This window comes from Coturnix japonica, chromosome 7 (assembly GCF_001577835.2).
Source record: "Coturnix japonica isolate 7356 chromosome 7, Coturnix japonica 2.1, whole genome shotgun sequence".
Taxonomy (NCBI): Eukaryota; Metazoa; Chordata; class Aves; order Galliformes; family Phasianidae; genus Coturnix; species Coturnix japonica.
In genome coordinates, this window is record NC_029522.1 from 12,506,305 (window position 1) to 12,518,433 (window position 12,129).

The 12,129-nt window shown below is 39.4% G+C and overlaps 1 long non-coding RNA gene across 1 annotated transcript; it reads left to right on the forward strand.

The window, feature by feature from the left end:
- The first annotated feature begins 4,849 nt into the window (after positions 1–4,849).
- Positions 4,850–8,614, forward strand: LOC107316586. Its single transcript, XR_001556459.2, has 3 exons — positions 4,850–4,928; positions 6,291–6,380; positions 8,574–8,614. It is a non-coding gene; the product is annotated as an uncharacterized LOC107316586 (long non-coding RNA).
- Positions 8,615–12,129: the final 3,515 nt, after the last annotated feature.

Sequence of the window (12,129 nt, forward strand, 5' to 3'; positions counted from 1 at the left end):
ATTATGGTTCTTTGAAAATTAGTAAGAATATATTGGCTTGGTACTTGGAAGCCAAAGGCAAATAGCTGATACTGCATACTATGGGTGAGTGGGAAGTGGAATTCCACTGCTCTATCCCACCTCACAAGATGATTGCCAAGCAGAATAGTTTTACTCTATATTTCTTTGTTGTCTTTCACAGTATATGTGACCCTCAACCCAGTGCTTTTCCTTTCAGTTTGGTGATAGTGGGGAAGAACACTGGAAGGTCTCTTGGTCTATGTGTGGACATTTTTATTTCTCCAGCAAAATAGGTTGCAGGGGTGGAAAAAAATGAACAAACTTCAAATACATTTACAAGTAAAGTTCAGAGTTCTGAGTATTTGCACCTGGTTCCTATATTTGTAATGGTGATGGATGTACTCTGAGTTTCTTAATACAGAGGATGCACCATTCAGTGGTTCTGACATCACAGCGTCCTGTCAGTTGGGCACATAAAAACCTCCTTTTTTGTAGCAAAGACATTAAGTGACCCAAAGATCACAGGGGTATCAAAATAGGATTTGGGGCTGAATCTGTCTTCTGTGCTACTGCTACACCTTCAGCCTCTGAAAATCACTCTGATGGGGAAAAACTCCAAAATAAATAGAGCAAAATGCAATGCATGGTGACTGCTGTGCACACCACAGCTGCCCAGACTAGGCTGCAGCACATCAAGATGTGCAGCAAGGAGGAAAGGAGCAGGTTTTATTTTCTAGAGTTACTCTGGAAAAGGAATCTTAAAACTGCCGGTGCTTTTAATGGCCAATCAATCACTAAATCACTGTGGGCTCCTTTTTACACAAGAATACCTTAAAAGAACAAACCAACCCTCCTGCCCTTTGATAGTTTACCCAGATGAAATATTACACACACACAAAATATACAAAATATTACACACATATGAGGCATGTTGTGGTTTTGATGGCAGCACCACAGAAAGGATGATATGGGACTGAAAGGAAAATTCCAACCCTCTTTTTTTTTTTTTTTTTTTTTTTTTGCATTCAGAAGGAAAGAGTGATAGCAGTGCATTTTAATCATTAACTTGGGTTAGATTTCACAGCACCTGAGAAGCTGCCATATGGAACATATTCCAGCAGTTTCTACTGCTAATGCTTGGAGATTTCCAGGAAACAAACTGTGTGGTACATAAACTGATAAAGTGGCTTTGCCTTCCCTTCCCCTGCAGATCCATCAGTTATCCAAGATCCATTAAGGTACACTTAATGTGTCTAATAAAATTCTGAGTGAAACACCATGCTTGTTTGGAATAAGCACTTGAACAGAATAGGACTCAAAGTAGTGGGAGACTGGAAGAAATTTCAGCTATGCTGCCTCCCACTTTAATTTCTTCTCAACAAAGTCCTGCTGTGCTTTAGACCAGAGAGTGAAGGATGCAAGGCATGAAGATCTGAGCCTTGTTGCTCTTAATTTATCCAACTCAGATAACTGTAATGGTAGTCATGAAAAGACAACATAGAAATCTTTTTATTTCGCATATTCGGGAAAAATAAAAATCAGCAATAGTAGACACCAAAGGAGCACCAGTAGCACTGCATTACTCTCTGTGTTGGTCTTAAGACTTATTCAAGTAAACTTTAGATCTGAAGATGTTTTTGATACTTACAGATAGGTTTTTCTCCCCCACCTTTAGGGATTTTATAACTACCCTTATATGAAAGGATTCTGATTAAAATACCAGGAACTGATTATCTGTTTCTGGAAAAAGCAGTGCATTTAGGCAAGCAGGACTCTTAGAAGCCTTGCTTGTGAAAGCTGGAAGAATCCTGTCCTCTGACTTTAATAGAGATGGTTAGAGGAGAGAAATCAGGAGGAGAATAAGTGAAATGACTCCACAGGCTGCAGCTTGGCTTCAAGAGATCTGGTTTGAATTTTTCTATATTACTTTAAATGAAGAACACACTACAGGCACAGAAAGTGCAGGTACAAACCTGCACGTACAGCTTTAGTTAAGGGATGTTCATGGAGGACGCAAGTAAATCCAAGCTGCATCTATTGTACCTTGATCAAGTTGATGTTCAAGGAGCTACAGCAGACAGCTGTCATGTCATGCTAAGACTGACACTACTGAGTAAGGCAGGCTGTACATCAAACTCACTCTGCATGAGCCCATTAACTTCAGAGTGATCGAATACAGCAAATTCATTGACAGGCTGTGTCAAACACCCATTTCTAGGTAATCACTTACTGATGAAGAGCTAAGATGTGAAATAGCAGCAGTTGAAGATTCAAGGACAATTCCATGTGAGTGTTGAGCAGCAGAACACCAGCTTTTTTTTTCCTCCCCTCAGACAGTCCATAGACCAGGTGGTACTCAGGACCATGCAGGCCCTCCAAGAAAGCATCCAATTGGGTTACAAAGCGGGGAAAGAAGGGAAAAGAATCCACGGTCACTTGAAGTTTGAATAAGTATGAACGCAGTTTCTGGTATTTTCTTCTATCAGATCTGGCTCTCCTTTAGTTGGGTGGTTTAAACAGCTGTCTATTTGCACACAGTTGTGCAATATTTGTACAGCTTGCTAATTTAGACCTGAGATTGCAGCATGTGTCTCCCTTCAGACATAACTTAAAATAACAACAAAAAAAAAAATCCTCAAGGTCATTTTGCTTAAAATTTGATGAGAATCAGGATCCTGTAATTTTAGGCCTTGTTAGGAAGGGGGGTGAAAAATCTCTTATGTATTACCTTTCCAGTATGCATTATGCAGCTGTATACATCTTCCAGCATCATACAAAAATGAGTTTGTTGTGCTCTAAGTAGGAAGCTTTTGCCACAAGCATTACAGCTGCACATAACACCTTGAAGCAGGGATTGCACTGAAATAGTAACTGAGGTATGATTTCCTTATAAAGAAGAAATAAACAAGCTAACAGCAAGATATCTTCCATAGCTTTGTACCCTGGTCCTCTCAATTTATGGATGTGATAAAACTTCAAGAAAATGCAATTCTGTCTTGAATTATGCATGGTAAAGGGAGAAATGTCAGGGAGATTACAGTAGTAATATTTTAAAAAGATGAAAATGCAAAAGATCCTCCCCCAAGAGCTTTGCTTTAGCTGAGGGATGAGAACAACTGCATACACAATGAACAGAGACCAGCAAGGAATAGGAGCCAAGTGCCAGCTGGAAACAAAGCAACAGGGAGAGCTGGGATATGCAAGAATGGTAGGACTGATGTAAGGCTCTGTAATGATCAAAGGGCTGCTTCTCACTAAGTAGCTGATAGAAACAAGACAGGTTTTTAAGATGCTTTGATAAACAGTTCTTTGCTAAGCAAGCTTCACTTTTGGGAAAGTGTGGGAAGAAGCTAAAAGAGGGATCATTAAGGACTTAGAATAACCTCAGTTTCAAGATGGATCATGACTGAGAGCTAGACCAAGCACTTTTGAGAAGTCTCATAAGCAAAACATCGAGAGGCATTTGCTTCAACTTACTGTTTCCCTTTAATGGATGTAGGCTGAATGTATTATTTCCAATCACTCATGCTATTTTTATCCCCATGTATGGACATCACATCTCTTCAGCTCAGGCCTTTGGAGTTCTTCCCAGCATTGTAAAGGAATACAGAGTATTACACTTCTTATATTTAGCTACTGTAGATTCAAGGCAAATATTACTGATTCTCAAGGACAGATTCTTTGAATACACACCAGTAACAGGCTGCATAAAAATGACTTTGGCTAGATAGAATGCTGACTAGCACTTGCTACTAATATGCAAATACAAGGGCATATTTCTCTCATCACCTGCTGCCAGATTGTCTGACTGACAGGAAACATGATAATTTGGTCCCAGAATTCACCCTGAATATGACATGCATTTTCTTTTTGAAGGGTGAACTTCTAGTCTGATGATACAGAGGAGGGCATGGAATTCCACTGAACTGACCAGTAGTCTCTGCTTGAAAGAGATACTGCCTTACATAGTGCAAAGTGGCAATAAAGTATTCACAAATGGCACTAGTACATTGCTCACAGAGAAATGCCAAGTTGAGATGTTCAACAAAGCACTTCTGCTGTATGGCAGGTAATTATAGTCTCTCTTGCAAATCACATTTCTGCTGTCATCAGCCTTGACTCATACTAAGGTTTATTTGAGCCTCAAGATGATGTCCTGTTGGACTGTGCCAAAGCAAACAGGACAGCTGCTCCATTCAGTGGTACAGGGGATGCTCAGCCTCAGAAATAGCCCTTGCAAGCCTGAACTGAGTGTTTGTGCCTTCCATACAGTGAAAGGAGTTGATGTCTGTGATTTCATTTCACAATATCTAAGAAAGGATGCTTGAAAAACTTTTCAGAGTTTATCATCTAAAAACCAAATTACTGACTGAAATTATGGTCCATGAAATTATGCACTCCCACTTTCCCAATGTTCACACAAAATCTAGACATAACTCTGACTGAGCAGCCAGAAGCAAGATCTTCCTGTCAACTGGAGGAAGTATCTTGCAGTGTAACAGCAGGGCCAGGCTCCCTGCTGGCCCCATGCATAATTCAGTTGTTCCCTATAGCTACACATTGCACAGGAGGGTAAAGATATACACTCAGAAGGATAGCCTGGGCACTGAAATCTTCCTGTCCAGGGACAGTTATGACCACCAGTTGGTTTTAGCTGCAAACAGCACCAAGCCACCACACCCATGCAAGTTGGTAGCAGTAAGAGAAAATGTTGATCACAGCCTGGACCTCTGATTAACCATCTGAGGCAAGCGATGAGTCAGCTGCAGAAGCACAGGTGAAGGTAATTCTCCACCTCTCCCTGATCCCATTTAAGGGCTGACCATCACTAAGGTAGCATCTCTTTCTGGAGGCAGTTTGTTTGTGAAGTTCTTGTGGTGAGCCTTGACATCGGTGAGCATCCATCTCAACTGAAGGCCTCAGAGTTGGTGAGTCTTTTCCTTAGATACCCTTTAGCTATCTTTTTACAACTATACACAACTATGCTTTTATTATTCCAATTCTACAGTAGTTCATTTGGGGTACCAGGCACCACCAGGGTGACAAGGACTAAGCTGCTTTTATACAGGGGCAGTTCTTAACTTTTAGCATCAGCAGACACCAAGCCTACTGGGAGAGAGTGGGATGGAAGCAACCATATGGGAAAAAAGGAGGCATGAATCACAGACAAAAGTGAGAACTGATTTAAGAAACAAAGCCTCAGCTGAAATACCTACAGGTGTAAAGAAAGTAAATAAAGAAAAAGTTATCAAATGTCTCATCCATTCCTAACTTGCAGCTAATCATAATTATCAACTCATAAGACATGGCCCACAGTCTGATGTCAATAATAGGACAGGAACAATACAGCATGACCACTGGCATCAGCAAGCAAACTTTCAGTGCAGTCACAGTACTTGCATACACCATGAATAGTTAATAATTTGTAGTATCTGGCAGCTTGTTAGAATTGTTTTATTATTATCCTGTTAAACTGTTCTTCTTTGAAAAAGTCTTCACTTAAAATATATCAGGTCATCTTTTCATTATGAAAACATAACTCCCTTTCCTGAAGGTACAAATTCATTGGCAGAACAAAAAAGCTTTTCTCTTTTAATGTTCAATAGGTTTGAACATCAGCAGCTGTCTGCTGGTGTTCCCCATCCATTAATGGCTCTGATCTCATGCAGCTTCTCAGGGCTAACAGTGTCCAGAGCATCAGCTGTGCCCTCCAAGAAAACATGAGGGCACCAAAACTGCAAGCATAGCATGCAGCATTCTTGAAGAAAACTGCTGTATCTTGGCAACTGAAAAAAACCAATCAGTTAATGCACTTAGACTGGTCTACATCTGATGCTAAAACACACGAGGAAAATATTTATGCCCTTTCATTTACTGATAATTCAGTTACACAGACAGGAGATTAAACTGTTCATTTGGAAAGCAGTCTAATTAATAGCCTGTACTTTTCATACCCTTTCTAAAACCATTGATTAATTCATTTCCTGTCCCTTCAGTAGCATTTCTTGCTGTGAAGTTATGCAAAAAGAAATACTTGGAAAAGCTTTCAAAATAATTCAGGGCAGAGTTCATACTGGAGTTTGTATTAAAATATACCTATTTATTTATAGAATCAATAAAATCTATTTGCATCTACATGCAGTCACTGAGTTAGGAGCATTGCTTGAGGATATGTTCAGAGCTTGTTCTGGCCAGGGCACTGTGCTTCATCTTCAGTGACTTTGTTTTAATTATTTTAAATTATTTTTATTTATTTTACAGAATATTACTGGGTTTTTTTTGCCCCATAGATTTTTCTTTGCCATTGAGATACCAACATCTACCACCAGAAACCTACCCTTCAGCTTACAGCTCTTTTCACAGGTGCATTTCCCTTCCAGGTAAGGATTCCTATCTAGTTTGTCAACACATTTCTCCAACTACAAAGTATCATCACTGATCTCTAGCAGCAAGAAGGGCTCCTTCACCTCAGCTTCTTTGCCCACTGCAGTTTCCATGTGTCAGTTTCATTTCACTGCACAAAACAGTCTTTATTACTTTGAGACACAGCAGATATGATTCATACAAAAGCCACTGCTAACTAGAAAATATCAAGTAAGCAGAAATCAGAAAAAAAACAAGTCATGCTTTGGGCACAGAAACTTGCACATCCCACACATCACCACCAAGATGGCCTAACCATGAACCTCCTGATATTTTTAGCATGCCAACAAACTAAAAAACAATTTGTACCTTAAAAATAACCATCACTTCCTATGTTGCCTCTTTTGGAGAGGGAGCCACAGATTACAGGGATGACAAGTAGATAGCTTTTTCCAGAACACAGCTTAATTAAATTACTTTCTTTCCTATTGATCAACTTCATTTAATTGTATTTCGTTGAATGACAAACAATAGAACAAGGGAAATTAAACACTGAAATCTGTAGACGCTCTGTGACAATATTTGTTTAACAGCTGCCGAACTCTGGAAGTAACAGAAGTGTATTATGCAAGAAAACCCTGTAACCCAAACAGATAATATTCTGGTTAACATCACAGTGAGGCTTTACTTGTTTAAATCATTGGTTGTTACAGGAAAACAATGTTCAGCTGAGGATCCACAGCACAGAACTATTTGTTCAGTCCAGAAATAACAGCCTAAAAATGCTCAATAAGTCAAATCTGGGCAAATACATAATTTCTTTTTTTCTCTAAAAGATATAATACAACAAATAACTTGGTCTTACTTCATCCTTGGAAAAATATTACTGATATAATAGATAGCACACTAGGTTATTCCAAGCCTCAGAGTTAAAACCCCAGGACATGATAATGAATTTGGAAATGTTAAAGGCTGCAAATGCAGACCTGGACAAAAGAGCTGACAAAGAAATCAACTAATTGGGTCTGTATTTCTTAGCAGTACCGGATTTCTTGTCAAGATTGTTTTACAGAACCTAACAGAAAATGAACATTTTCTAATCTTCATAAAAACATTTATGTACTTTGACTCAAAACATTTGCTGCAAACATGATTTTCTGGTGTAACCAGACATGATTACAGATAAAAATTTGAAGCTAGGCAGTAAGTTAATGGAACTTTAAAGTACCTTCTTATGACCTATGTATTTGTTTCACTGTTAGAGATGCATTAAAAATAACAGTGAAGCATTACCATTTTAGAAGAAATTGTATGACTTTCATCAATTTACTTATGCTATGCATTCACTCCAGAAAGATGACAATTACACAAACTGTAAGTAAAAAAAAAAAAAATAATCAGAGCAGCATTTAAGATCTGTTTAGACCTGAAGAAATTATTTCAGACAACATGCGAAGAATCATAGGATCAAGGCAATCTAGCATTTCCTCCTCCTGATATCTCCTATGCTGTTTCCTATAGAAACACCAAAGCTGTTCTGTAGGCAAAGTTTTATCTACAGCATCTAGTTTGCATTTGGCCCCTGTCCTCAGTGCATGGGATGAGGACAGGAAATATGGGGCTGGCCATTCGTAGAAGGCAAGACCAGAGATAAAGATCACACAGCAAATGCTGTGCTAGTTGCCAACACTAAGGCTGGACAAAGAAAGTGGAAAAATCTAAATGGAAAGATAGGGAATGCCTAACTAACCTGAAAAGTCCTTTGGGCTTCCTCTGTATTGTAGCACAGAAAATAAGGTCAAGACTGGGATTACTGAATTTTTATTTTTTACTGATTTACTTTCAAATCTTCAGGAATATGACTCAATACTGAAGGAGCAAGAAGAAACATAAAGCAAGAAAACCTAGAAGTTTTCCCTTCATCTTTTCTTCATCTGTTAATAAAAGTGGCTTTTTTTTCCATGCATTCTCCTGTCAGATTAGGTGTTACTACCCCTTTGCTTCCTTTAATGTCTGAGCAACAATTTGTGTCCAGTCAGTGCCTGATTAAATAACTGGGCATTCTCATTTTTTTTATTTATATTTTTTTTTTTTTTTTTGCTTCTTCTATCTTTTCATGCCATCCACTGGCATTTCTATATTGTTCCTGTTCCTTTATTTAGACTTCCCTCTATCTGTCTGAGAGTCTCTCACTTGTTTTGATATCACAGAATCACGGAATTATCAAGGTTGGAAAAGACCTAGAAGATCATCTAGTCCAACCATTACCAATACTTCCCGGCTAAATCATATTCTTCAACACTGCATCCAAACATTTCTTGAACACTCCCGTGGTTGGTGACTCCACCACCTGTGGAGATCTGGACATCAGCTCAAGAAGACCCTGGCAAATCCTCATGAAGTAAGGTTTGATGCTATTCTTTGCTTTATAGCAACAAATTGCAAAAGTAATCTCACTACTAGGTATCAAACAAATCTGTCTTGAATATCCTTCTATATCTTCACATCTGAGCTATATTTTTATCAAGCCTATGAGCTACTCAGAATGTTTAGCCACCTCTAAACCTTTAGCAATACAGATGAAGTACACAGATAAAGGCTGTCATCACCTGCATTTTATTTACTGTAGCATGTTATTTCCTCACCTTAAGAAGTCCATCATGCTTCATTACAGCCATGCACAAGGCATTTCCTATAGCCTACTTACCAAGCTATCTAGCACTTGCACTCCTCTATCATATCTGCATTTACTTTCTAGATTAATCTCTAGATTACTTTCTTATTCTCATAATGTTAGAGATTTAAGGGCATTTTAAGAGGTAGCCTAATAGGGGCAACTTGCTCTAAGACCTGGATACAACTTAAATTTTAACTCAGATGAGTTTTTTCTATGAAACCACCAGAATTCCTTGATATTTAAAGCAGTGTGAATCTTGTTTAAATCTTGTTAAGTAATTTGTTCCTATCACATGGTAGTAAGATTTTCTTTCTTTTGCCTTCTTCAAAAAAACAGGAAGGAGAAGAACACCCACCAAAAACTAAAGCTTAAAATAAGAGCAAGGAGGGATCTGTGCGTCACTCTGAACTTTCTGGAGATGCTTCTTATCCTATGGCACATCACCTTGAATATCTACTGTAGTATGAGATATAGAATACAATAACACATCTGAAATCATGGCAAAGATAAAATACTGCAGAGAGCAGGGTGTTCTGCTCATTTCCCCAATCAAGAGCAAGTGTTCCGGGGCCAACCTTACCCATGGCAAGGTGCCTAATAGACTCAAAGAATAGGTGAGAAGAAAGCTGTGCTCTCAGAAGATACAGTATCACATGGTGGTAAGTCCCTGTGCCTGCAGCACAGCAGAAGTTCCCAGACTGCAAACAATACATGCAGGAGAACTTGCAACAGCTCTCAGCTTCCAGCTCAGTATTTCTATACAACTCTCAGTAGACATTTCTCCTGCGTGCCTGAAAGAATTTCAGCAACACCACAAAATGAAGGCAAAAGCATAGTCAAGGTCTCAACACATTTCAAGGTTCAGAGAAAAAATTATATATATATCACTTCCCCTTTCAGTGGAAATATTCTTACAGTGAAAACTGTGATGGGGCACGCTCCAGCAGGCAGAGCACCTGCCCAGGCTGCATCTCTGCCCTCAGCCTGCACTCAGGGAAGAATGAAGTAGAGGTTTGCACTGCTTGGCCACTTCCACAAAAAGGAGCAGCATTTGCTCCACAGCCACTGAGTGCATTCCTCAGATTCTTTCCCTTTATGCTTTGTAGGTCAGGGCTGGAAGTAACTGCTGAAAGCACAGGAAGTTGAAAAATCACTTTTTCAGCCCTATCACCTGGAGATATTTCTATGATTAAACTGACCCAGGCTTGAGGAACTGCACACATTTACATCTCCTACCCAACACATACAAAGCAATGAATACCTTCCCTTATTATGCCCTCAGCTGGCACTTCTGAGCCTGTAACAAGTGGTGCTCATTCACAGGAGCACTAGTTGTAGTTCTACTAATAAGGCATCCCACTAAACAAAGCAGTGCATCCAGCTCCACTGCATGCTGGTCACTGGGACACCTCAGCAGTTCCTAGTGTAGGGCAGCAGTCAGGGCCACACAACACAGTGAAAAATGGCATAACCTGTGGCAGAACTGTGCTTCCCATGAGCACAGCACACCCAGTGCCACAGGCAGGCCTCAAAGTGCACTGGAATCAGTCCAGGCTTTTCACTGACTTGAAAAGAGGATTTTGATAAATACATTTTTGTTGATGACCTTGAGACTTAGAGTCGTGTTAATTAAAGATCCCAGGAAATCTAAAACTGAAATATTAAAATACAGTTAGGGGCAAGGACTGGGCCCTGTGAATGGACAGTGTGGGATCGAGGCAGGACATGGGATCCTCCCCCAGCTTCCTTCACATGAAGTAGTTATTTCACTTCGTGGCCTGTGCTATATCTGATTTTTCCTCTCTATTTTTGCTTTCGATGGCATATTTTTAAATGGGACTCCTGCCTTTCCCTAACTTAATACTGGTTTCAATTATCACAGAAAATTCTTGCTTCTGATTTTTCTGTTGTTACTTAGAAAAAATTAGCACAGAAAGGAAAAAGTCCAGAAAACTATTTTTTACATTCATTTAATGGTATTCTGTTTAAAATTAGAGAGGAAAGTTTGAGCTTTTTTCCAAGCAAGGTTTTAACAAGAAAGTTACAAGAAATCATGAGAGAACTGCTAAAGGTCAGCATGTTATAACCAAATTCCAGCCTTTTAAATTACTGGTATACTATGCTTCCAAGAAAGTCTGTATTCAACATCTGTTTTCTTTACAAGAGATCATTAATGACAGACAGAACAAGTCATGCCTTTCTGCACTTAGTTCAGGTTTTGAAAGGACAAACCTGTCCTTCCCTGGGTGCAGGACTGGATTTGGACCCGGCCTCTCTGGACTTGTGCACTACTGTGATGTTTTCAAGTTGCTTTGGATTCAGACATTACACAAAAATGAGTATTAACGAGGAAAACAGGAAGGTGAACTGGAGACAAGCCGGCTCTGCTTCTCATCATCTTCACTTGCTCCTGTTCAGGATAATTTTTAATATTTTTTTATTATTATTATTATCAGGTCAGAGCAGATTTCTCTCTATGACATAACTGGCAGAAAATTTCCTGAAAACAAACTTGTGGCTGGTGGTCAAATTAGGAATTGGTGTGGATCCTAACATCCTGCTGCTCCTAAGGAAGTCAGCTGGTAAAAAAGAAAAAAGAAAAAGAAAAAAGAAAAAAGAAAGATAAAACACATACGTTGCGGAGAGCTTTGCAATTGAAGTTATGGAAAGCAATTACTGATTTAGTATATGCTAGGGAGCAAATGCTTCCCAACACAATTTGTTTATGAGAGATCAACACAAAATATAGAGACCTCTGGACATTTCAGGATCAGTAGGTGGCTGCGGATATGAGCTCTACAGAATGACATGCCTCCCTGGACACAGCCTGAAACAGGCACCATGTTGCTTCACTTAGAGATCCTGATATTCTCACTTACTTCAACACTACACAGGTCCCTCTTCCTAACCCCGACATAAGTGTGAGGCAGTGACAATTCAGAAAGGGTCTCAGCAGAGCAGTTGGGAAGGTTTCAGATACTTTGCCATCACAGGCCCATGTACGGAGCACCCACTCTAGGATAAAGGACTGTGGAGATATAAACTTGAATACTTTCATTAGCTGGTTTAAAAAGATTCCCTGATAGAAA